General features: G+C 35.7%; 1 pseudogene across 1 annotated transcript in view; it reads left to right on the plus strand.

Annotated features, from left to right (window-relative positions):
- LOC143244118 (uncharacterized) overlaps positions 1 to 26,053 on the plus strand; it is a 271,994-nt pseudogene that overhangs the window by 93,153 nt on the left and 152,788 nt on the right. Inside the window, exons 3-5 of the transcript XR_013024901.1 lie at positions 500 to 727; positions 1,085 to 1,247; positions 5,795 to 5,954. The product of XR_013024901.1 is annotated as an uncharacterized LOC143244118 (transcript). The remainder of the gene's footprint in view (positions 1 to 499; positions 728 to 1,084; positions 1,248 to 5,794; positions 5,955 to 26,053) is intronic.

Below are 26,053 nucleotides of genomic sequence, written 5' to 3' on the forward strand. Positions count from 1 at the left end.
AATCTTTTGGGATCTTTTTAAATCCCTTACCAGACTCATAAGCTGTTACAATTTTCTTTCTGAAGGCCTCAGACAGCTCTTTTGCTCTCACCATGGTGCTCACTCTCACTTCAACAGTCAGGAGCACAACAAACTAAATGTCTGAGGTTTAAATAGGTCAAGCCTCATTCAAAATGCTGAGTAACAATCTTCTAATCATGTGTACCTGGTGTGATACACCTGTATGTAAGTTGAGCCATTTTGAGTGGGAATAAATGTGGGGGTGTACTAACTTTTCCTCAGTATGAATATACATTTTTGTAGAATTACATTTACAGAAGAACTTGAAAAGTCTTTTCTTCAGGTTTAATTATTTAGTTATATTTCTATGATCTCTCAGTATTGTTACAATTGAGATTAAATATCTATATATTCAAAAATTTTACAAAAATACACAGGCTTTCATAGTGTGTACTAACTTTTTCACATGACTGTATGTATTATATTATTATTTATTTAGATCACTTCGAATCCCTGAATCTTCTTGAAACCATAAAAATTCCATTTAAGTCGTCATCGGTTTATTACGTTGAAGGATTGGATGGTTTTCCCGCCTTCGGAGTGACAGAAAATGCAGAGATTAGAGCTCCCTACCGACTATATCTGCCAAACAAAATGTATCGGGACTTTTCCATTTTAACAACCATCAAACTGGAACGTCTCGACTCCGAAGCATTCATATTTACTGGTAAACTCAAACATTCACTTTTTAATTTTTTATTTTCTCTCGTTTTAATTACTTAAATATTCGTTTCGTGTCCGGTCGATTCAAGAATTTCAAAATATTAAACCACGATTTAGGCGTAACACCAAAGAAAAGATTTTTAAGTGTAAAAGTTCTGTTTTGTGTGTGTGTCGTGTTAATCGAATAATGATAAAGTAAAATAAATTTGTTTAGGAGTTACGAAACAAGGAAAGTTTTCGAACATTCGCAACAAAATATTCATGTTTTAATTATTTGTACTATATTAACATTGTACAGATTGTGTCATTATTACGATGTTTCTTGTTTACGTATTACTACATTGTTGTCCTTTTTTTACAGTCGTGAATCCTTCTGAGACTATTGTACAGTTGGGTATTAGTATAGTAAGTTTACAGAACAACTTCGTCAACGTTAGTCTACACTACACTGACGTAACCATGCATCTTTCTTCGCAAGTTTGGGCCTCGTTTACTGTGCCAGAATTTATAGGAAATTGGGCTAAGTAAGTAAAACTTTCACATATTCTGCTTTCATATGTTACATTTTCCAACTATAATGTAGCGTGTTTTAATTTCTTCCAGTGTTATTTTAACGCCCCAATACGCCTTGTCTACCTGACTTTTGTCTTCCTGTGCTGATAATGTCGAGGTTTGAGCTAATCCAAGCATGGAATTGTTCGACTTTAATATAAAGTTGTAATAGCGATAAAGTAACTCGCATAGTTCTGTAGAGCGCCATCTCTCGTCTTGTACTGAAATCTGGTTGTTTACCACATCATTACAAGTTGACCCGTACTAATCCCCTTCTTCTGTGTTCTTGTTAATTACCACATCATTACAAGTTGACCCGTACTAATCCCCTTCTTCTGTGTTCTTGTTAATTACCACATCATTACAAGTTCACCCGTACTAATCCTCTTCTTCTGTGTTCTTGTTAATTACCACATCATTACAAGTTGACTCGTACTAATCACCTTCTTCTGTGTTCTTGTTAATTACCACATCATTACAAGTTGACCTGTACTAATCCCTTCTTCTGTGTTCTTGTTAATTACCACATCATTACAAGTTGACCCGTACTAATCCCCTTCTTCTGTGTTCTTGTTAATTACCACATCATTACAAGTTGACCCGTACTAATCCCCCTCTTCTGTGTTCTTGTTAATTACCACATCATTACAAGTTGACCTGTACTAATCCCCTCTTCTGTGTTCTTGTTAATTACCACATCATTACAAGTTGACCTGTACTAATCCCCTTCTTCTGTGTTCTTGTTAATTACCACATCATTACAAGTTGACCTGTACTAATCCCCTTCTTCTGTGTTCTTGTTAATTACCACATCATTACAAGTTGATCTGTACTAATCACCTTCTTCTGTGTTCTTGTTAATTACCACATCATTACAAGTTGACCTGTACTAATCCCCTTCTTCTGTGTTCTTGTTAATTACTACATCATTACAAGTTGACCTGTACTAATCCCCTTCTTCTGTGTTCTTGTTAATTACTACATCATTACAAGTTGACCTGTACTAATCCTCCTCTTCTGTGTTCTTGTTAATTACCACATCATTACAAGTTGACTCGTACTAATCCCCTTCTTCTGTGTTCTTGTTAATTACCACATCATTACAAGTTGACCTGTACTAATCCTTCTTCTGTGTTCTTGTTAATTACCACATCATTACAAGTTGACCTGTACTAATCCCCTTCTTCTGTGTTCTTGTTAATTACCACATCATTACAAGTTGACCCGTACTAATCCCCTTCTTCTGTGTTCTTGTTAATTACCACATCATTACAAGTTGACCCGTACTAATCCCCTTCTTCTGTGTTCTTGTTAATTACCACATCATTACAAGTTGACTCGTACTAATCCCCTTCTTCTGTGTTTTGTTAATTACCACATCATTACAAGTTGACCTGTACTAATCCCCTTCTTCTGTGTTCTTGTTAATTACCACATCATTACAAGTTGACCTGTACTAATCCCCTTCTTCTGTGTTCTTGTTAATTACCACATCATTACAAGTTTACCTGTACTAATCCCCTTCTTCTGTGTTCTTGTTAATTACCACATAATTACAAGTTGACCTGTACTAATCCCCTTCTTCTGTGTTCTTGTTAATTACCACATCATTACAAGTTGACCTGTACTAATCCCCTTCTTCTGTGTTCTTGTTAATTACCACATCATTACAAGTTGACTCTGTACTAATCCCCTTCTTCTGTGTTCTTGTTAATTACCACATCATTACAAGTTGACCTGTACTAATCCCCTTCTTCTGTGTTCTTGTTAATTACCACATCATTACAAGTTGACCTGTACTAATCCCCTTCTTCTGTGTTCTTGTTAATTACCACATCATTAAAAGTTGACTCTGTACTAATCCCCTTCTTCTGTGTTCTTGTTAATTACCACTTCATTACAAGTTGACCCGTACTAATCCCCTTCTTCTGTGTTCTTGTTAATTACCACATCATTACAAGTTGACTCGTACTAATCCCCTTCTTCTGTGTTCTTGTTAATTACCACATCATTACAAGTTGACCCGTACTAATCCCCTTCTTCTGTGTTCTTGTTAATTACCACATCATTACAAGTTGACCCGTACTAATCCCCTTCTTCTGTGTTCTTGTTAATTACCACATCATTACAAGTTCACCCGTACTAATCCCTTCTTCTGTGTTCTTGTTAATTACCACATCATTACAAGTTGACCTGTACTAATCCCCTTCTTCTGTGTTCTTGTTAATTACCACATCATTACAAGTTGACCTGTACTAATCCCCTTCTTCTGTGTTCTTGTTAATTACTACATCATTACAAGTTGACTCATTACTAATCACCTTCTTCTGTGTTCTTGTTAATTACCACATCATTACAAGTTGACCTGTACTAATCCCCTTCTTCTGTGTTCTTGTTAATTACCACATCATTACAAGTTGACCTGTACTAATCCCCTCTTCTGTGTTCTTGTTAATTACCACATCATTACAAGTTGACCTGTACTAATCACCTTCTTTTGTGTTCTTGTTAATTACCACATCATTACAAGTTGACCCGTACTAACCCCCCTCTTCTGTGTTCTTGTTAATTACCACATCATTACAAGTTGACTCTGTACTAATCCCCTTCTTCTGTGTTCTTGTTAATTACCACATCATTACAAGTTGACCTGTACTAATCCCCTTCTTCTGTGTTCTTGTTAATTACCACATCATTACAAGTTGACTCTGTACTAATCACCTTCTTCTGTGTTCTTGTTAATTACCACATCATTACAAGTTGACCTGTACTAATCCCCTTCTTCTGTGTTCTTGTTAATTACCACATCATTACAAGTTCACCCGTACTAATCCCCTTCTTCTGTGTTCTTGTTAATTACCACATCATTACAAGTTCACCCGTACTAATCCCCTTCTTCTGTGTTCTTGTTAATTACCACATCATTACAAGTTGACTCTGTACTAATCCCCTTCTTCTGTGTTCTTGTTAATTACCACATCATTACAAGTTGACCTGTACTAATCCCTTCTTCTGTGTTCTTGTTAATTACCACATCATTACAAGTTGACCTGTACTAATCCCCTTCTTCTGTGTTCTTGTTAATTACTACATCATTACAAGTTGACCTGTACTAATCCCCTTCTTCTGTGTTCTTGTTAATTACCACATCATTACAAGTTGACCTGTACTAATCCCCTTCTTCTGTGTTCTTGTTAATTACCACATCATTACAAGTTGACCTGTACTAATCCCCTTCTTCTGTGTTCTTGTTAATTACCACATCATTACAAGTTGACCTGTACTAATCCCCTTCTTCTGTGTTCTTGTTAATTACTACATCATTACAAGTTGACCTGTACTAATCCCTTCTTCTGTGTTCTTGTTAATTACTACATCATTACAAGTTGACCTGTACTAATCCCCTTCTTCTGTGTTCTTGTTAATTACCACATCATTACAACTTGACCCGTACTAATCCCCTTCTTCTGTGTTCTTGTTAATTACCACATCATTACAAGTTGACCCGTACTAATCCCCTTCTTCTGTGTTCTTGTTAATTACCACATCATTACAAGTTGACTCGTACTAATCCCCTTCTTCTGTGTTCTTGTTAATTACCACATCATTACAAGTTGACCCGTACTAATCCCCTTCTTCTGTGTTCTTGTTAATTACCACATCATTACAAGTTGACCCGTACTAATCCCCTTCTTCTGTGTTCTTGTTAATTACCACATCATTACAACTTGACCCGTACTAATCCCCTTCTTCTGTGTTCTTGTTAATTACCACATCATTACAAGTTGACCCGTACTAATCCCCTTCTTCTGTGTTCTTGTTAATTACCACATCATTACAAGTTGACCCGTACTAATCCTCTTCTTCTGTGTTCTTGTTAATTACCACATCATTACAAGTTGACTCGTACTAATCACCTTCTTCTGTGTTCTTGTTAATTACCACATCATTACAAGTTGACCTGTACTAATCCCCTCTTCTGTGTTCTTGTTAATTACCACATCATTACAAGTTGACCCGTACTAATCCTCTTCTTCTGTGTTCTTGTTAATTACCACATCATTACAAGTTGACTCGTACTAATCACCTTCTTCTGTGTTCTTGTTAATTACCACATCATTACAAGTTGACCCGTACTAATCCCCCTCTTCTGTGTTCTTGTTAATTACCACATCATTACAAGTTGACCCGTACTAATCCCCTTCTTCTGTGTTCTTGTTAATTACCACATCATTACAAGTTGACCCGTACTAATCCCCTTCTCCTATGTTCGGAACTAATGTGCTGGTTCTCACGTTGTTAATGATTTCTCGCAGATATGTATAAAACACATCTATCACTTACTACTTTTATTCTGTATTACTTCCTTTATTTCTAAATCCAATCCCTAAATTTTCCTGGTTTGTTACTTGTAATCTGAACATTCTCTTTTACAGACACAACGGTTATCATGGTTGCGAAGGTACGAAACTATTTCTATTTTCAACACGTATTAGAATTATTTTCTGGTTGTTTTCAGATTAGCGTTCCGGGTGCGTGGCAACGAAGCACATCTGTACTTTCAGTGTGAACACTATGGTCAAGTGGAAAATAACCGGATTCCTAAAGAGCTCGTGTTTGACAGCGCCTCCACTCTCTACATCGGTCAAGCAGGACAGATGATTGGTAAACGTTTTGTTGTAAGTTATTTTCTGATTCGTTGAACGTATAATAGGAACGTTTTTTCAAAGTAATTTATAAATACATTCAATTAACACACGGGCAGTTACAGAACGTTATTTAGGGAGTGACTATTTGATAGGTATTTAGGGAGTAACTATTTGATAGGTATTTAGGGAGTGACTATTTGATTGGTATTTAGGGAGTGACTATTTGATAGGTATTTAGGGAGTGACTATTTTATAGGTATTTAGGGAGTAACTATTTGATAGGTATTTAGGGAGTGACTATTTGATAGGGTCCGTGTGACAAGCTTTCTTGAAAAACGTTTTTAAAACCATACAACAGGTTGATTACAAATATTATTAATATAACAGGTGGTGAGGGAGATGATAGCATATCTTAGACCCTCTCTATAATAAAAGGGAGGTGGCTACCTATATATGATCAAACATACCTTAAACGAATGATAAACGAATATCTGAACAGCACTGTGTTGAAATATATTGTTACTGTGTTCTGCACTCTCTAGCTTTTGCCAATGTATTTAATAATAAACTTACACTTATTATGGTGAAACTAAGTCAAATGTTAAACAGTTATGATAGACATGTTATTTAAATTGCTTAGACGATTCAATAACAGAAATTCTGACCAAAGATATTCACTTTCTTTTATGATATATGTGCATAACTAAACAACGAAAAGAATCAGTTATATATCAGTTTGTCAATTGTTTGCTAGTACTTAAATTACTTAAACATTTTATGCTGTCGGTGAAATACTTTGTATGGGTGTTTATATGCAAATAAAAATAGCATAATACATAGCTCGATGGTGTATTTGAAATTCTTATTAAAAGTGTTGATCTATGCTATTATTAACATTTTTATGTACGTGTTGTTTATTTTCATTTATGAATTGTAAAAATGAATTTACAACTTTAGTATTTGTTTCAGCAATTCTTTGATCCACGGCTAAGCTAAGCATGTCCAACGGGTAAAAATGCTAAACACACTCACATTTATGGACCTTTGATGGTAAAACTGTACTTCTTAGACTTCAGTAATACTTTGTACTTCGTAACGCTTTGAGGGGGACATTCGTACCTTCAATACAGCATACAAGTTTTGAAAGAAAGCAAAACCAAAAACAAAACAATACAGCAAAATCGTAATTACTTAGTAAAATGTAAATAAATTAGCGCAGTTTTGAACTACAGTTACTTTAATCTTTGCATTACTGACTTGTATTTATGTTGTTCACTGCCAATGCGGTTGAAATATTGTTGGTCATAGATGGCATCATAATTATATATTCGCTTGTTCTCTCTTATTCAGTGCAAGAGCTAACCAAAGGAAAATTCTTGAAATAAGACCTGATGGTTAGGGGTCTTAATCTGTAGGTTACGTGTACCAAACCTGTCGCTGAAGGTCCTTGCCCTTTAAACCGTGGGGATCTACTGGCGGTAGGTACTGTTGGCTAGCTAGTTGTCTTAGTTTAGTCTATTACGTCAATATTAAAGATGGTTGGTGCAGGAAGCCCTCGAGTTGTTTTGCGCGAAGTTGAAAACAACAACAAATAAACAAGCGTGTAATAAATCATTTTGTACGTAAAACACGTTGGTGACCCCAGCAGTAATTAGTGATATTAATTTCATATTGGCAATATTTGTGTTTATTTTTTATCGTGTTTACTTCTAATATGTTTTCAGAGAACCCGTAACGAAGAGCGTCGTGGACTTACTAGTAACTTCATGGTTAAAAGGTTTAAATGAATTTACTTAAAAAGCCGATAGGTTCTGTAATGATCACATCTGTAATGTTAAGCTTAATACAGTGTAGTGTTTTTTATGGTGAAACCTTTCGTTATATCTGATTTGATTCATTTATTATTGTTTAAAAAGGATCAAATAATCAAATCAAGTACTAGATGGCACTGCGTTCGCGATAATAAATTAGTTTAGTGAATGAGAGTTTTATTTTGTTTAAATGAGGATAATGGGGAAGATAAATAATTAAATAAACCGGGAGATGCGACACAGTAAAATCTATTTATTGATTGTTAAGTCCAATAGTACAAATCCTTATGATTAAACATTAATATTGATAAAAGACATAATAAAAATTGGCAGCTAGTTCATTTTGAGGTTCAACTACAAATGTTTGATTTACTTTTTCAGTTTGTTTGGAATTTCGCACAAAGCTTTTCGAAGGCTATATGCGCCAGCTGTCCCTAATTTAGCAGTGTAAGACTAGAGGGAAGACAGCTAGTCATCACCACCCACTACCAACTCTTGGGCTACTCTTTTTTCCAGCGAATAGTGAGATTGACCATCACATTATAACGCCCTCACATTTGAAAGGGCGAGCATGTTTGGTGTGATGGGGGTTCGAACTCGCGACCCTTGGATTACGAGGCGAGCGCCTTGATCACTTGACATGCCGGGCCCTTACTTTTCAGTTCGGTTTTGTCATTAGGACTAAAGAAATAGGAGCACATCTGTAACGTACTTAATTTTAACTAAAAAACTTACTGAATCCTATATAAAAACGAGTGTAATATTAACCTGAATCATTAGTTGATGTTATTTTTTGTAACATTTAATTTTAATTCTTAAGTAAACCTTTAAGTAAAGAACGTCAACAGACTTAAGTGCAAAGAGAAAGATTTAAAAAGTGTAAGACAAACAATTTTCTGATACACTGAGAGCCTGTGTGAAGTTTTAGACTCAATAAAACAACTAAACGTTTTTTAGTAGCTGCAGAACATGCATTTATCTCAATATCCAAATCAAATAAATGTTTTAAACCAGAAAATTTGGTTTGAATTTCGCGCAAAGCTACACGATGGCTATCTGTGCTAGCCGTTCCTAATTTAGTTCCTAATGAACCACCAAATTTACCACCCACCGCCAACTCTTGGGCTACTCTATTACCAATGAATGAAGGGACTGATTTATAACATTTTAACGCTCCCAGAGCTGTAAGGGCAAACATGATTGGTGGAACGGTAGGTTCGAAGTCATGACGTCAGACAACGAGAAAAGCGCCCTAACCATCTTGCAATGCCTGGCCTAAGCGAAAATCACCCATATTAACGATAAATCTTTAAACAAATATTAAAAATTATAAATTTAAAAATGAATTTAGGATCCTGCTACAAAAAATAATGAAACAAGAGTCAAAATTACAATGACAACTTTATAGAATGTAATCTTTACTTTGGCCTACTGGTAACTGTATAATAGTTTCATGACCCTAATTTAACATCACACATGTTGTCTAGAAAGGATATTTGGTTCTGTATGACACAATATAACGACCCCGACTTAGCTTCACTGGTAATATACTATTGTTCGTTACACCTTTAATAAGCTCACTTGTAGTATACTATCTGTAACTATACCGTTAGTAAGTTCACTTCTGAGGTTACTTCTCTTTTAAAAAGTCTTTCTAATTGTTATTTTGTACTGGGTAAATCTATTCGGTAAAACCTGCATCTATGAAGAATTTTAATCCAATTTTGTTCTATTTTTGCCATGAAATTTCGTAGGTCAATTTGTTATTGTTATTCATTATTATTTCTTGACACTAAAATATTTTTTTAAGTAAATTCGAATTTTTATATCCCAAATGTAAGTATTTTCACACACGAGACGCGATATAGGTATTTCCGAATATTTTTATAATTTTTTATGGGCAAGTTACGCCATCTGTTATTTAAGTCTTAGCGAAACTGGTTTTAAGCTAATAATGAACAACTTTAAATAAAAGTAAAATATCAATCAATGTTTTAAAGAATATTTTGAGACAAGTAGTTGTCAGCATATAAGAGAATCGAGTTTTATAATAATTTCTACTTCTTATACAAACAACGCTAATTACAACGTTTGTCCTTAGATGGCGCTACATTCAAAATCATTAAAAGTAGATAAATAAAATACAAAGAAATGGTTATTTAGTGTCAAAAAGAACATTTTACAAAATACGTATGTGTTTTCATTTGACAAAGCTACCTCGAGCTATCGACTGAGTTCACCAAGGGGAATCGAACGCGTGATTTTAATGTTATAAATCCGCAGACTTACCGCTATACCAGAAAAGGACTGAATAAAATCACAATTAGTCATTTGTATAGATTTAAACCTCAAACTTTTAGCAAAACGCTAGTTTAATCCCATTATAAAACTAGAATGTCAAGTTATCTTCGTTTTGTTTGTTCAGAATACCTTTCAGTATGATTGGTTTTATATAACTTCTATTTTGACTTCAATGTTATTTTTAGTTAATTGTATTAACCTTTACAATATTATTGTATACTTGAGCTGTAAAACGTGGATCTGTTGTTTATTATCAATTAGGTGACAAAATTAAATGAGTTAAAGTACAGATTACTGTGTGCGCGAATCTGTTGTTATGTTTTGTTTATTTGTTTGTTTTTGAATTTCGCGCAATGCTACACGAGAGCTATCTTCGCTAGCCATCCCTAAGTTAGCAGTGTAGGACTAGGGAGAAGGCAGCTAGTCATTACCACCCATCGCCAACACTTGAGCTACTTTTTTACGAAAGAAAAGTGGGATCGACCATCACATTATAACGCCCTCACGGCTGAAAAGGCAGCATATTTGGTGTGACGGCGATTCGAGTTGAGCCACTTGACAATGCTGGCCCTACGTTGTTATAGCGATCAAAAAATATATAACTGTTATAGTTAAAGTTATTCCAACTACAAAATCCTTGCATTTTTTGTGTACTCTGTTTCTGTATTGACTCATTTCTGGAGTGTTCCGATTTTTATTTTTTTTTTGTCTGCCCTATTACGTCAGCGGCAATTTTACGGACTTACAATGCTAAAAATCCAAGATTTCATTATTCTTGGTAGACAGCGCAAAGGTAGCCAATTGGGAACCTTTGCACATACGTAACAAAAGAAACCGATGCCTCTATCTCACTCGTCTAACATTATGGTCAGAAATTTATTCGCAGCTGTCTGAATAATAACAACAACAAAAACAAGAACAAAAAGTAGCGGACGTGGCATTCGAACTAAGCGTAAAATTGCTCAAATTGAGAACCTGTAATTACGCTGGTTTAAGAGCAGGACCGAACTCAGTCACATCGGTTTGGAAACACTGTTGTACAACACGACAATTGTGAATCATTATTATACGGTCTTGGAACATTATTTTCTTATCAGTGTTGAAATCAAATGATGTTATTGGTTAAAAAGGCAGCGAAAGTTGTTTTCATAGTCTCCAACACAGGTACATTCTTAACGTTATTCACCCTATATTACTATAGTAGCTCTAATATATTTGGATTCGTAATCTCAGGGTTGCTGGTTCGCATCCCCGTCGCACCAAACATGCTCGCCTTTTCAGCCTGGGGGGCGTTATAATTTGATGGTCAATCCCACTATTCGTAGGTAAAAGAGTAGTCCAAGAGTTGGCGGTGAGTGGTGATGACTAGCTGCTTTACCTCTAGTCTTACACTGCTAAATTAGGGACGGCTAATGCAGATAGCCCTCGAGTAGTTTTGCGCGAAATTCAAAAACAAAACTAACATCTTTCACTGCTGGAACAATAGAAGCAAGGCGAAATGTCTCGTACGCTTTTACTTTGATATTTTTGCCCTACATTCAGTAGTTAAGAGGGTGCAAAGTGCTTTGTGAGAATATCTCTTACATATTCTGTTAACATAATAATATCGAAGAAAGTCTCAGTTTCTATTTCTCTACAAAGTAAGCCGAAAAGGGATTTATTTTTGGATCATTTAGTTTAGTCATCGCTATATTTGAAATATCTTAAAAAGTTTAACGCCAGACGCCGTACAATAAACTAGATTTCTCGCATGCATTGAATAATTGTAACAAAACATTATGAATAAGCATCATGTATAATTTAAGGTGTTTCTATGTGTTATAATGTGCATTTGTTTTACCTCTCTCTGTGTTTAATTTTATAAAAACATAGCATGTATAAGCAGAACAAACGTCATCCGATTAAAAAAAAACACTTTTAGGCATTTACCTATTCATTATCAGAATAATAAAAAAATCCCTCTTGTGGTGTAGTTTTATAACTTAGGAAGAGCGTGAACATTGAAATGCAAACACCTGCTATTTGTTCCACGAGTTTTTGCTTACGACCTGGTGGGAATTCTCACGAGTCTTTTTCAACTCGTACCTTAGTGTCACATAAGAGCGCGAGAAAAGATACAATATGTTAACACCGCAGTCCGTTTTTGACCTTAGATGTCGCCGTGATGTGGTATTATTCTTACAGCTTTAACTGATCCGTAAATCACCATAACATTATTAACTTTTGCCATTACTTTCTACAATAAGGTTATTCACGAGTCTTTTTTAAAAGAAAAAAAGTATTCAGGTAAAAATAGTTAATCAGGACTGAACCATGGAGTTTAATAATGCGACATATTGCTGGGAGGTTTCCAAGCAGAAAACTTGAAAATAATGTTTATAAGGCTTGTTTGTTTTTTGAATTTCGCACAAAGCTACTCGAGGGCTATCTGTGTTAGCCGTCCCTAATTTAGCAGTGTAAGACTAGAGGGAAGGCAGCTAGTCAACACCACCCACCGCCAACTCTTGGGCTACTCTTTGACCAACGAATAGTGGAATTGACCGTAACATTATAACGCTCCCACGACTGAAAGGGCGAGCATGTTTAGCGCGACGGGGTGCAAACCCGCGACCCTCAGATAACGAGTCACACGCCTTAACACGCTTGGTCATGCAGGGCGTTTATAAGGTGTTCTTTGTTGAATTTCGCGAAAGGCTGCATGAGGGCTGTTTATGGTAGCTTTAATTTTTAAGTTGTTGTTGTTTTGGATTAAGCACAAAGCAACACACGGGTATCTAAAGCCGGTTTTTAGCGTTGTAAGTCCGCAGACATACCGCTGAGCCACTGAGGGACTAATTTTTAAAAGTGACAGACAAAAGGTAAAACAGCTGATAAACAACACTTATTGTCAAGAGACAGATTTGGCTGTTACTTTTATAACATAACCAAGAACCAAAAGGCGGAGCGCTATATTTTTATTTATTTCAGTGATAACGGGACAGAAACCATGAATTCTGAACACTACAGTCAACAAAATGCAAAACCTAAATAGCAGGCTACAATTGTATTTTATTTATTTCTTTGTTGTCTGTATCATGTCCATCAAAGGGATTGAATCTCAAATTTGAAATACACAAGCCCTCATATTTACTGATAAACCACCACCGTAAAAGCAGGGACAGGTCGTTAATTATATTATAACAATTAAACATTTTAAACAACTAACTATAAGTCAGGAATTAATATTCCAATATTATTTATATTTTGTCTCTAAACGGCCTGGCATGGCCAAGGGTGTTAAGGCGTGCGACTCGTAATCTGAGGGTCGCGGGTTTGCATTCCAGTCGCGCCAAACATGCTCGCCTTTTCAGCCGTGGGGGCGTTATAATGTGACGGTCAATCGCACCTTTCGTTGGTAAAAGAGTAGCCCAAGAGTTGGCGGTGGGTGGTGATGACTAGGTACCTTCCTTCTAGTCTTACACTGCTAAATTAGGGACGGCTAGTGCAGATAGCCCTCGAGTAGCTTTGTGCGAAATTCAAAAACAAGCAAACATTGTGTCTAAATTTAAAAAATTGTAACCACAAAATAATATATAATTATTTCTTTTTTAAAGGCCCGTGGAAAGCGTTATAATGTCACGGTCAATCCCACTATTCGTTGGTAAAAGAGTAGCACAAGAATTGTCGGTGAGTGGTGATGACTCGCTGCCTTTCCTCTTGTCTTACACTGCTAAATTAGGGACGACTAGCGCAGATAGCCGTCGCGTAGCTTTGCGCGTAATTCAAAACAGCCAATTCTTTTTTTAAAAACTAAGTCCGTGAGCCAGTGAAATCAAATTCGTGAGATTTGACATGTTCATGCAAGTTGTTAAATAAATATTGCCAAAAAGGTACTATAATAAATAATATTATTAGAGAAAAACTAGAAACAAGGGCAAGAAAATTCTAGAAATGCTTTAATTAAGATCTTATTAATACTAAATACTTGTGAAATATTTATAATTTAATTTTAAATCAATTTCTTGTTTATTTAGAATTGCACAGTTGCACAAAGAGCTATTTCAATACTGTCGATCCCTTGACGTGATTAGTATGTCAGTGTGATCTAACTGCAACTCTATAGCGCAACAACAGCCACAAACTGCAGAGTGCTTTATAGCGACAACCAGCAAACTTTGAACTCTCAGACTAGGTCTGGTAATGCTTGCTGGTTAGAGAGTTTGATTCGCAGTCTGAGAGTCACGGGCATTATACTGTTACCACAAATCCTATTTTACTTTAATAAAGAGTATCTATCCCAACAATTAGTAATGGGTGGATCGCCCGCCAAGGCCTGGTGGTTACGATGCTTGACTCGTAATCTGAGGATCGCGGGTTCGAATCACTGTCACACCAAACGTGATCGCCCTTTCAAACGTGGGGGCGTTATACGTTTCGGTCAATTCCACTATTTGTTGGTAAAAGAGTAGCCCAAGTGGGCGGTAGGTGGTGATGACTAGCTGCCTTCCCTCTAGTCTATCATTTTTGTATTAAGGATTACTTATCCCTCAAATAATTTGCGTGAAGTTTAACAAACAAACCAAATCCCGTGACTCAAAGTTCAAATACACTAATTACTGGACCATGGTCTGACTACTTAAATAAAGAAATGCCAGATGTAATTTAAATATTATATTTTCAGTAAAAGAAGAACAGAACAGGAAAATAAAGAAATGGCTTCATTTGTGGTCGTCTTTTAGTAAAATATTTCAAATCTGTAATATACCTACTATAACTGTTCACAAGGTGGCGCAGTAGGGCTATTATTAATGATTGGTTTTATAACATCCAATGAATACGCTGTTTTGCACATTCGCATACTTCCGTTTAGTTATTGTTACAGTTGTATTGTTACGGATCCAACTCTTAAAAGTAGAAACAATTTGGTATGAAAGTAGGCGCCCCCCCTTGGTATGTCTGCGAACTGCATACCGCTAAAAACCGGGTTTCGATACCCGTGATGGACAGAGCACAGAGAGCCCATTATGAAGCTTCGTGCTTAGTTCCAAACAATCAAAGTAGGCCTAAATTATGAAGCGTTCTTTAAAGATCTCAAATTGAACAGATAAACGATTGTCACATGTTTTAACGTGCTTTTGTAAGACCAGCATTCTTTGTGCAGCACACGTGGCTGTATTTTTCGACTGTATGTTTTATAGCTTTTGCAAAAAAAAAAAAAAAAATGAAACGGCTAGTCCTAACTCTTACTAATGGCAGACAAAAATGTAAAGTAATTATAAATAACCCTTTACGCTCTGCTTCTTTAATAACAAAACCGCATTGGACTATCTGCTGTGTATACTGCAGGGGGTCCTACTCTGGATTTTAGTATTGTACGTCCGTAAACCTTCTACTGACTCCACCTGGTGACATCATTCACACAGACTCCATTTATTCTTTGTTGATGAACTCTCGCACACAGGACTGTTTATGTAAAATAGATTCTAATTTTGAGCTGATAGAAAAGAGGAATGGTAACCAACTTCCACAGCTGTCGCTGTCCTCATAACATGTTCACGTTCGCTCCTTGTCGGATTTTTGGTCTTGTGGACCAGGGAGAGACAGGTTCTCCTGGATCTCTTCCTCCTAACACGTCCTTGACTTCAGATAGAATTTTAGCGGTAACCAGCAGCAAACTACGAAAATTCCAATTCACAGTCACATTGTTAATCTTGAACCCCATAAATCATCTATATATGTATGTGTTAAATAAAATACTTGCAAATAGCTTATTACCCACAGAATTTCATCTTTACACTTTTTCACCATGTAATCATGTTTAAAGAAACAGCAACAACATTATTCTGTTTACATGGAAAGTGTTATGAAAAATAAGGTGAAGGACACATTCAGGTCTTTTATTTCTAGGGACTTTTTAACTTATAAAATTCCGTTCAATCTCCACATTTCTGAAGTATAAGAACATATAAATCAAAACTTGCGCATCTTAAATGTTTTATGTCAGCGAGAATTTTAAAGCAAGCTAAATGTTTCACGTGTTAATGGTTTACTGTCACCATTGGAGAGAAATTTGAAAATTTACAGACCAACGTTTTTAATATAAATACATAATCTCGTGCATGTTAGAAGGAAAAAAACCCAAAAAAAACAAGAACTCGTCGTCCGTGGGAAAATTTACTGTAGTCTAGGGTGGTGTTTTCTTTCGAATTTTATCGTCTTGGTTCGCTCTTACTTTGGACAGTTTAATATGTTTTTGTAAAATGAAACTCGAAGAAAAATGATCAAAAAAACACCTAACCGTGTATGAGCTGCGTATATAAAGTGTCGTAACTTATGATAAAATGAGATGTCATATTGAAATGCAAGGAATGTGTATAAGAAAAGTGCTCGTAAATTCTTTACATTATAAATGATGCGTCACAAATATGGAGCAACTGTAAGGATATAAAATTTTGTTGTCAAAATCGGTCGAAAATGTTGCTAATATTTTCCTGAAATCTATTTGTTTGAAACTATAAACACATTTTCTGTAACCTACAATCGTTTTAACCATTTATGCAGCTACCTGTAACAATCCTTCTATAGCTAAATACATTTGTTAGATATGTTTTCTCCAAGTGTAAGGTGGTTTTGTTTTAGAGTAATGTTTCATAAAGCTGATCTTGTTTGCTGTATATTTTTTTCATCCAGATATGTGGTTCATTAGAAGTGTTTATATTATCTGACCCATTTACTGAATATTTGATCTCTAGAATGTCTCGTGAGCTGTGGCATCTTTTAGATGAATAGCTTGTTAGGTTTTTCCCCAGTTGAGTAGCTTGTTAGGTTTTTCCCCAGTTGAGTAGCTTGTTAAGTATGTTTTTCCCCAGTTGAGTAGCTTGTTAAGTATGTTTTTCCTAGTTGAGTAGCTTGTTAAGTATGTTTTTCCCCAGTTGAGTAGCTTGTTAAGTATGTTTTTCCTAGTTGAGTAGCTTGTTAAGTATGTTTTTCCTAGTTGAGTAGCTTGTTAAGTATGTTTTTCCCCAGTTGAGTAGCTTGTTAAGTATGTTTTTCCTAGTTGAGTAGCTTGTTAAGTATGTTTTTCCCCAGTTGAGTAGCTTGTTAGGTTTTTCCCCAGTTGAGTAGCTTGTTAAGTATGTTTTTTCCTAGATGAATAGCTTGTTAGGTTTTTCCCCAGTTGAGTAGCTTGTTAAGTATGTTTTTCCCCAGTTGAGTAGCTCGTTAAGTATGTTTTTCCCCAGTTGAGTAGCTTGTTAAGTATGTTTTCCCTAGTTGAGTAGCCTGTTAAGTATGTTTTCCCAGTTGGGTAGCTTGTTAAGTATGTTTTTCCTAGTTGAGTAGCTTGTTAAGTATGTTTTTCCCCAGTTGAGTAGCTTGTTAAGTATGTTTTTCCTAGTTGAGTAGCTTGTTAAGTATGTTTTTCCCCAGTTGAGTAGCTTGTTAAGTATGTTTTCCTAGTTGAGTAGCTTGTTAAGTATGTTTTCCCAGTTGTGTAGCTTGTTAAGTATGTTTTCCCAGTTGAGTAGCTTGTTAAGTATGTTTTCCCAGTTGAGTAGCTTGTTAAGTATGTTTTTTCCTAGATGAATAGCTTGTTAGGTTTTTCCCCAGTTGAGTAGCTTGTTAGGTTTTTCCCCAGTTGAGTAGCTTGTTAAGTATGTTTTTTCCTAGATGAATAGCTTGTTAGGTTTTTCCCCAGTTGAGTAGCTTGTCAGGTTTTTCCCCAGTTGAGTAGCTTGTTAAGTATGTTTTTCCCCAGTTGAGTAGCTTGTTAAGTATGTTTTTTCCTAGATGAATAGCTTGTTAGGTTTTTCCCCAGTTGAATAGCTTGTTAGGTTTTTCCCCAGTTGAGTAGCTTGTTAAGTATGTTTTTCCCCAGTTGAGTAGCTTGTTAAGTATGTTTTCCCCAGTTGAGTAGCTTGTTAAGTATGTTTTCCCTAGTTGAGTAGCTTGTTAAGTATGTTTTTCCCCAGTTGAGTAGCTTGTTAAGTATGTTTTTCCTAGTTGAGTAGCTTGTTAAGTATGTTTTTCCCCAGTTGAGTAGCTTGTTAAGTATGTTTTTCCTAGTTGAGTAGCTTGTTAAGTATGTTTTTCCCCAGTTGGGTAGCTTGTTAAGTATGTTTTTCCTAGTTGAGTAGCTCGTTAAGTATGTTTTTCCCCAGTTGAGTAGCTTGTTAAGTATGTTTTTCCTAGTTGAGTAGCTTGTTAAGTATGTTTTTCCCCAGTTGTGTAGCTTGTTAAGTATGTTTTTCCTAGTTGAGTAGCTTGTTAAGTATGTTTTTCCCCAGTTGTGTAGCTTGTTAAGTATGTTTTTCCTAGTTGAGTAGCTTGTTAAGTATGTTTTTCCTAGTTGAGTAGCTTGTTAAGTATGTTTTTCCTAGTTGAGTAGCTTGTTAAGTATGTTTTTCCTAGTTGAGTAGCTTGTTAAGTATGTTTTTCCCCAGTTGTGTAGCTTGTTAAGTATGTTTTTCCTAGTTGAGTAGCTTGTTAAGTATGTTTTTCCCCAGTTGAGTAGCTTGTTAAGTATGTTTTTTCCTAGATGAATAGCTTGTTAGGTTTTTCCCCAGTTGAGTAGCTTGTTAGGTTTTTCCCCAGTTGAGTAGCTTGTTAAGTATGTTTTTTCCTAGATGAATAGCTTGTTAGGTTTTTCCCCAGTTGAGTAGCTTGTCAGGTTTTTCCCCAGTTGAGTAGCTTGTTAAGTATGTTTTTCCCAGTTGAGTAGCTTGTTAAGTATGTTTTCCCTAGATGAGTAGCTTGTTAGGTTTTTTTCCCAGTTGAGTAGCTTGTTAGGTTTTTCCCCAGTTGAGTAGCTTGTTAAGTATGTTTTTCCCCAGTTGAGTAGCTTGTTAAGTATGTTTTTCCCCAGTTGAGTAGCTTGTTAAGTATGTTTTTCCTAGTTGAGTAGCTTGTTAAGTATGTTTTTCCCCAGTTGAGTAGCTTGTTAAGTATGTTTTCCTAGTTGAGTAGCTTGTTAAGTATGTTTTCCCCAGTTGAGTAGCTTGTTAAGTATGTTTTCCCTAGTTGAGTAGCTTGTTAAGTATGTTTTCCCCAGTTGAGTAGCTTGTTAAGTATGTTTTCCCCAGTTGAGTAGCTTGTTAATGTTTTCCCAGTTGAGTAGCTTTTAAGTATGTTTTCCCAGTTGAGTAGCTTGTTAAGTATGTTTTTCCCAGTTGAGTAGCTTGTTAAGTATGTTTTTCCCAGTTGAGTAGCTTGTTAAGTATGTTTTTCCCCAGTTGAGTAGCTTGTTAAGTATGTTTTCCTAGTTGAGTAGCTTGTTAAGTATGTTTTCCCAGTTGAGTAGCTTGTTAAGTATGTTTTCCCAGTTGAGTAGCTTGTTGAGTAGCTTGTTAAGTATGTTTTCCCAGTTGAGTAGCTTGTTAGTTGATGCTTTTTCCCAGTTGAGTAGCTTGTTAAGTATGTTTTCCCCAGTTGAGTAGCCTAGTATGTTTTTCCCAGTTGAGTAGCTTGTTAAGTATGTTTTCCCAGTTGAGTAGCTTGTTAAGTATGTTTTTCCCAGTTGAGTAGCTTGTTAAGTATGTTTTTCCCAGTTGAGTAGCTTGTTAAGTATGTTTTCCCAGTTGAGTAGCTTGTTAAGTATGTTTTTCCCAGTTGAGTAGCTTGTTAAGTATGTTTTCCTAGTTGAGTAGCTTGTTAAGTATGTTTTTCCTAGTTGAGTAGCTTGTTAAGTATGTTTTCCCAGTTGAGTAGCTTGTTAAGTATGTTTTCCTAGTTGAGTAGCTTGTTAAGTATGTTTTCCCAGTTGAGTAGCTTGTTAGGTTTTTCCCAGTTGAGTAGCTTGTTAAGTATGTTTTTCCTAGATGAGTAGCTTGTTAGGTTTTTCCCAGTTGAGTAGCTTGTTAAGTATGTTTTTCCCAGCTGAGTAGCTTGTTAAGTATGTTTTCCCCAGTTGAGTAGCTTGTTAGGTTTTTCCCAGTTGAGTAGCTTGTTAAGTATGTTTTCCCCAGTTGAGTAGCTTGTTAAGTATGTTTTTCCCCAGTTGAGTAGCTTGTTAAGTATGTTTTTCCTAGTTGAGTAGCTCGTTAAGTATGTTTTTCCCCAGTTGAGTAGCTTGTTAAGTATGTTTTTCCTAGTTGAGTAGCTTGTTAAGTATGTTTTTCCCCAGTTGAGTAGCTTGTTAAGTATGTTTTCCCAGTTGAGTAGCTTGTTAAGTATGTTTTCCCCAGTTGAGTAGCTTGTTAAGTATGTTTTTCCCAGTTGAGTAGCTTGTTAAGTATGTTTTCCCAGTTGAGTAGCTTGTTAAGTATGTTTTCCCAGTTGAGTAGCTTGTTAAGTATGTTTTTCCCAGTTGAGTAGCTTGTTAAGTATGTTTTCCCCAGTTGAGTAGCTTGTTAAGTATGTTTTTCCTAGTTGAGTAGCTTGTTAAGTATGTTTTTCCCCAGTTGAGTAGCTTGTTAAGTATGTTTTTCCCCAGTTGAGTAGCTTGTTAAGTATGTTTTTCCCAGTTGAGTAGCTTGTTAAGTATGTTTTTCCCAGTTGAGTAGCTTGTTAAGTATGTTTTCCTAGTTGAGTAGCTTGTTAAGTATGTTTTTCCCAGTTGAGTAGTTAAGTATGTTTTCCCTAGTTGAGTAGCTTGTTAAGTATGTTTTTCCCCAGTTGAGTAGCTTGTTAAGTATGTTTTTCCTAGTTGAGTAGCTTGTTAAGTATGTTTTTCCCCAGTTGTGTAGCTTGTTAAGTATGTTTTTCCTAGTTGAGTAGCTTGTTAAGTATGTTTTTCCCCAGTTGAGTAGCTTGTTAAGTATGTTTTTCCCCAGTTGAGTAGCTTGTTAAGTATGTTTTTCCCCAGTTGAGCAGCTTGTTAAGTATGTTTTTTCCTAGTTGGGTAGCTTGTTAAGTATGTTTTTCCCCAGTTGAGTAGCTTGTTAAGTATGTTTTTCCCCAGTTGAGTAGCTTATTAGATGTGTTTTATTATCCTCTGTTAGCAATATTTTTAATTGTTTTACTTATTTAACAGAAACGTCAATGGGTCACATAAATTTTCGATCAACAACGATAACAGAATCATGTAACGTAAATTATCATGTTCTACTGGAACATGTTATCGTCTAGATTTATAAAGACTGGGTTTGCTAGGTTGTGAAGTGTGATCGTAGAAATGTCTTTTTTCAGTTTTTAGCACATTAACCCACATAAAGTAGAAATTAACTGTTTGCATAAGATTAAATCCTGTGTAGTTCTGCCTATGGTTTTACAAACGTTAACAAAATGCAGATTTGGGTCAGTTTTAAAACTCGTGATTCTTGTTGATGTTGCAGACGAGAAGCTGTTAGTAATTAAAACAAATAAGACGAACTCATGCGACCAGAGTAAGCAATGGATAAGTTTCAAACGGAATCATTACATCTTCTCAAACTTCGTAGAAATGAAGACAAGTACACTTTTTTTATAATGTTTCTGGCTTTTTGTTCGTGTGTCCCGAAGAAGGTCAGTTAGCTAATCCTATTCATCTTCTGGAAACATGATACTTCTGAGAGTCGCATTTTCACACATGGTTACCAGGAGAAGATTGAAAAACCTCAAGTAATCATCTGTGTAAGTAGTTGTGGGCTATTCAGTTACTCCGATACAGCAGAGTTGAAAGGACATAACCTTTCCAGAGTTTGAAAAACTCTAATTATTGTTTGGTGACCAGTCAGATACGCTTTAGTTAATACAAGTTACTGAGAAAGTTATAATACAATTGTATTCAATCTCCTGTGGAAGTTTGGGGTTACAGAGACAGATGTCATGTTGAACTTGGTTCACATTTAAATGGTCATAATTTATAGTTTATATAATAGGTTTTGTGACTTGGCTTAATCCAATTTGGCGTCAGATTTTCGTCTCTGAAAATGTTTAACTTCACAGGTCTGTGTGTCACGTAAGCTTCTAAATCACGTAATCAGAGATTTGTGGGACATATTTCCGCTACAAGCTGAACTTAAATTTTCTGTTTTGGTTTGATGTTTTATGTAATTTTTACTAAGCTAAAACACCCATTCACTAAGTTTACTAATCTTCTATGTCGAAATGAGTCGCTATTTTTTCTCACTTCCTCAAAAATCTGATCTCTCCTTTCTTAAACACTTGAAAATCTGATCTTCCTTACTTTATTGATCATTCTAAAACTTTATTTGTAATTTTCATCTCTGTCTCTTACTCCTTCATGGAAATCTAAACTTAATTTGATCACTTGAAAAACCTAATCATTCTCGTTTCCTTCACCAGTTGACATACCAGATTTTCCTCATTCCCTGGATTATTTGAACACCTGCTTTTTCTCACACTGTTGGTCATTTGGAAATATAATATACTTCATTATCTTAACTCTTCCAAAATCTGACTTCCCTCTTTCTCTTAACTTTTTCATACCTGGCTTCCTACACTTCCTTAATCACTTGAAAACATGTCTTCCCTCACTACTTGTTCTCTCATATTTAAATATAACGAATTTAGGGTTGCTGTTCTTCCCAATCAGAAATTATTTTATTAACACTAATTTATGTTATTGCGATAATATCTGAATCAGATGAGAAAGTAGAACCTAAGAAACGGTGTAATATGCAAAGCATTATTAACATGAATAATTTACAATCCACACATGTATAATTATCTAAAAGGACATTCTCGTTTCATGGTATAATTTATTCCACATAGTAATCAGGTGTTATTCTAGTTTTTAAAATATAGTTTTTCAATTTCTAACACTTACTGACTCTTGTTATAAAGACAGTCAACTGGCATCTTAGAAGTGTAATTATTTTACAAGCACGACACAATCCAATATCTGAACTATTAATCTTACAACACTATAAAAGTATATTGTTGGATATAAGTAAAAAATGATCCTTTTTGTTGTTTTTTTCACAATAGAATACCTTTGTATAAAATGTAGAAGCTAATTTGGCTATCACACTCACTTCACTGTGTGCTACCGTTGGACGTAGCTATAATTCCAAACAGTTTTTTTTCACATTATAAAACCCTGTGGATAATATGAACATGAGTTTAGTAATTATATCTTTTTATGAACCAATTATCACAAGGAACATTCATCCTGTCTGAAGACTAGTGTTGGAGAATAGCTATATAAATGTATTGTCTTATTAGTAACTTAGAATCTTTATTATAACACTTCTATTTGTTAATAATTTTTTGTCTTAGATTTATTAGGATATTATAATCTAATATTAGGTGATATAACATCTACGGTAAGTTAATTTGTTGTTGTTTAACCAAGAAGTAACTTAAGTTCTGTAATGTAAACAGTATTTCAGGAATGTTGCATATAATCAAGCGACTGCAGTGCATATGTTGCTTATTTCTCTGTCACCACAGGGTTTGTAACAGGCACAGTTCTTCTTGTTGAGTCATGGTTACTGTGGAATGTAATAACTGTGTGCTAATGTATACGACCTTCCCTGTTTGACTGTAGTCTCTCAGCAGAAATTCTATTACAAAAAGTTATTTATGACTTCACGTGCTACCCTAAACCATCTTACGACTAGTGGCACACCACAATTTGGTTTCATTCATGAAGCCAGGCTTGTTACATGGAATAATTAGTGAACAAATCGAACTCACTGCTTTGCCCTTAATGGTTAGAACCAATTGTGGCATTGTGTTAGCGCACTGTTAGGATTCATGGTTTGTGATCCATTGCCCAAAGAGCACATTCCTCACTTTGAGGCCGTTGGTGCCCTCCAAGAAATACGTTCAAACATCCTATACTAATTGGTCAAGCAACAGTAGCTCAAGCTAATTTAATTTTTTAAGCCTTAAATGTTCAGTATTTCTAATCTTTAGAAATTTCATAGTTCTGTTAAACAATTAAAAATGAACAAACATGCAGTATAACAGTGTTGCGAGGCCCGGCATGGCCAAGCCTGTTAAGACGTTCGACTCGTAATCCGAGGGTCGCGGGTTCGAATCCCGGTTTCGCCAAACATGCTCGCCCTTTCAGCCGTGGGGGCGTTATAATGTGACGGTCAATCCCACTATTCGTTGGTAAAAGAGTAGCCCAAGAGTTGGCGGTGGGTGGTGATGACTAACTGCCTTCCCTCTAGTCTTACACTACTAAATTAGGGACGTCTAGCGCAGATAGCCCTCGAGTAGCTTTGCGCGAAATTTAAAAAGAGAAAAAAAAATGAAAAAGAAAACAGTGTTGCGATTTAAACCCGAAAGTTTGGCAAAGGATCAGAAACCAAAACCAAAGAGTTCTGGTATTGTTTGGATTCGTAATAAACAAACTGAGAGGAATACGAAAAAAAAAATCTGTAAAAGAAAAATAAAATCGTGCCATTACAATCCAGCAGTTAACTCAGTACTTTATGTTATCACACCATAGCTGAACCAATCACAACAGAGAATGCCATATTGATAGTTCTGTCTTCTAAATTATTGGTAGCTGAAGCAGTAATTCACACCCACAGACCACTGGATTGGAAATTCACACACTTTTGTTACATAGAAGTGGGCTTTTCAAACCAAATCAACCAGACAAGAAGTGTATTATGTATAATATTAAACGAAATATATCTTTGTAAAAATAATGAAAATAGCAGTTAGCAGGAAAGTTTATATTGTCTCTCTCTCGATTAGAATATCTGTTATTATAACCTTTTAACGAGTAGCTTTGTTTGTTTCGGAATTTCGCGCAAATCTACTCGAGGACTATCTGCGCTAGCCGTCCCTAATTTAGCAGTGTAAGACTAGAGGGAAGGCAGCTAGTCATCACCACCCACCGCCAACTCTTGGGCTACTCTTTTACCAACGAATAGTGGTATTGACCGTCACATTATAACGCCCCACGGCTGAAAGGGCGTCACATTATAACGTTCCGACGACTAAAAGGGCAAGCATGTTTGGTGTAACGGGGATTCGAACCTGTGACCCTCGAATTACGAATCGAGTGCCTTAACCACCAGGCCATGCCGGGCCGAAAACAAAAATACATTTGAAAAGTAATGTATTTTTTAAAACTAACTTACAGCCACGTGCGGCAGTTTTCTCTAGATTCTGTTACCTACCTGTTTTGTTTGTTTGTTTATTTTGAATTTTGGCGCAAAGCTACACGCTCTGTGTCTTATGACAAGTATAATTAATCCTAATCATGTTTCGCTAATTTGTGAAAGGCGGTCATATCACAAGAACTGTGGTAGTAAAGTATACTTTATTTGTAAAGATCCATGGTTCAAGGCTGCTGAAAACTTTCCACATGGTTAACTGTAGGCGTTATAAAAATGACAGGAGATTCAGTTATTTGCTTCAAAGTGACGGACAAAACTTTTTCGTAGGGCTGTAAGTACTGTACACATGGGCTTAAAATATGGATTTGTAGCTTGATCAAATAATGTGGACACTTTCCAGCCTGGTTTGTTTATTTTTTTAGAGTTCCTAGTTGTAGGCTTAAAAATATAACATCTGCATTTTGATTAAACTTACAGGTTCAACTGTCCATTTATGGATAATATATTTTATGGTACATACATTCAGTTAAATGTTACATGTTTTTTAACAGTTTGTTACTGCATTGACTTTTTACCCATCAAACCATTATCCACTGAGCGGATGCTTTAGTGCCTGTAGTTTCGTGTAAACACGTGTTTAACAAGCGAAGTAGGAGGATCAGTAGAATAAATCACTACTCATAAGAGCAGAGAATTCTATTATGGTAATCATCTACTGTTTGAAAAGTCACTGAAATAGTTGCAGAAAGCCACATAGAGACAAAGTACAAGAGCAAATTGGAAAAACAGTAAAGAATTCGAGAAATGACGAACCATCAATGTGACAGTTTTTAATTATTGCACTATAAGTTGCACAAGTTATTTTCCAGTAATTGCACAGTAGTGAAACACTGGATATTTTCAATGGCTGAAAGCGAAAGACTTAGAGAAACCTATGACATATTCAATACTGCATTCGCTACTACTGTCCAGGTTTCAGTAAAATACAGTTTTTTTTTTCTGTAGTGGCTTGTGAAACAGTAATCAGTAGTAAACAGGTTGGATGGATACACTGTTATAAATGTATATACTGTTT

Source organism: Tachypleus tridentatus, chromosome 1 (assembly GCF_004210375.1).
Source record: "Tachypleus tridentatus isolate NWPU-2018 chromosome 1, ASM421037v1, whole genome shotgun sequence".
In the NCBI taxonomy this organism is placed as follows: Eukaryota; Metazoa; Arthropoda; class Merostomata; order Xiphosura; family Limulidae; genus Tachypleus; species Tachypleus tridentatus.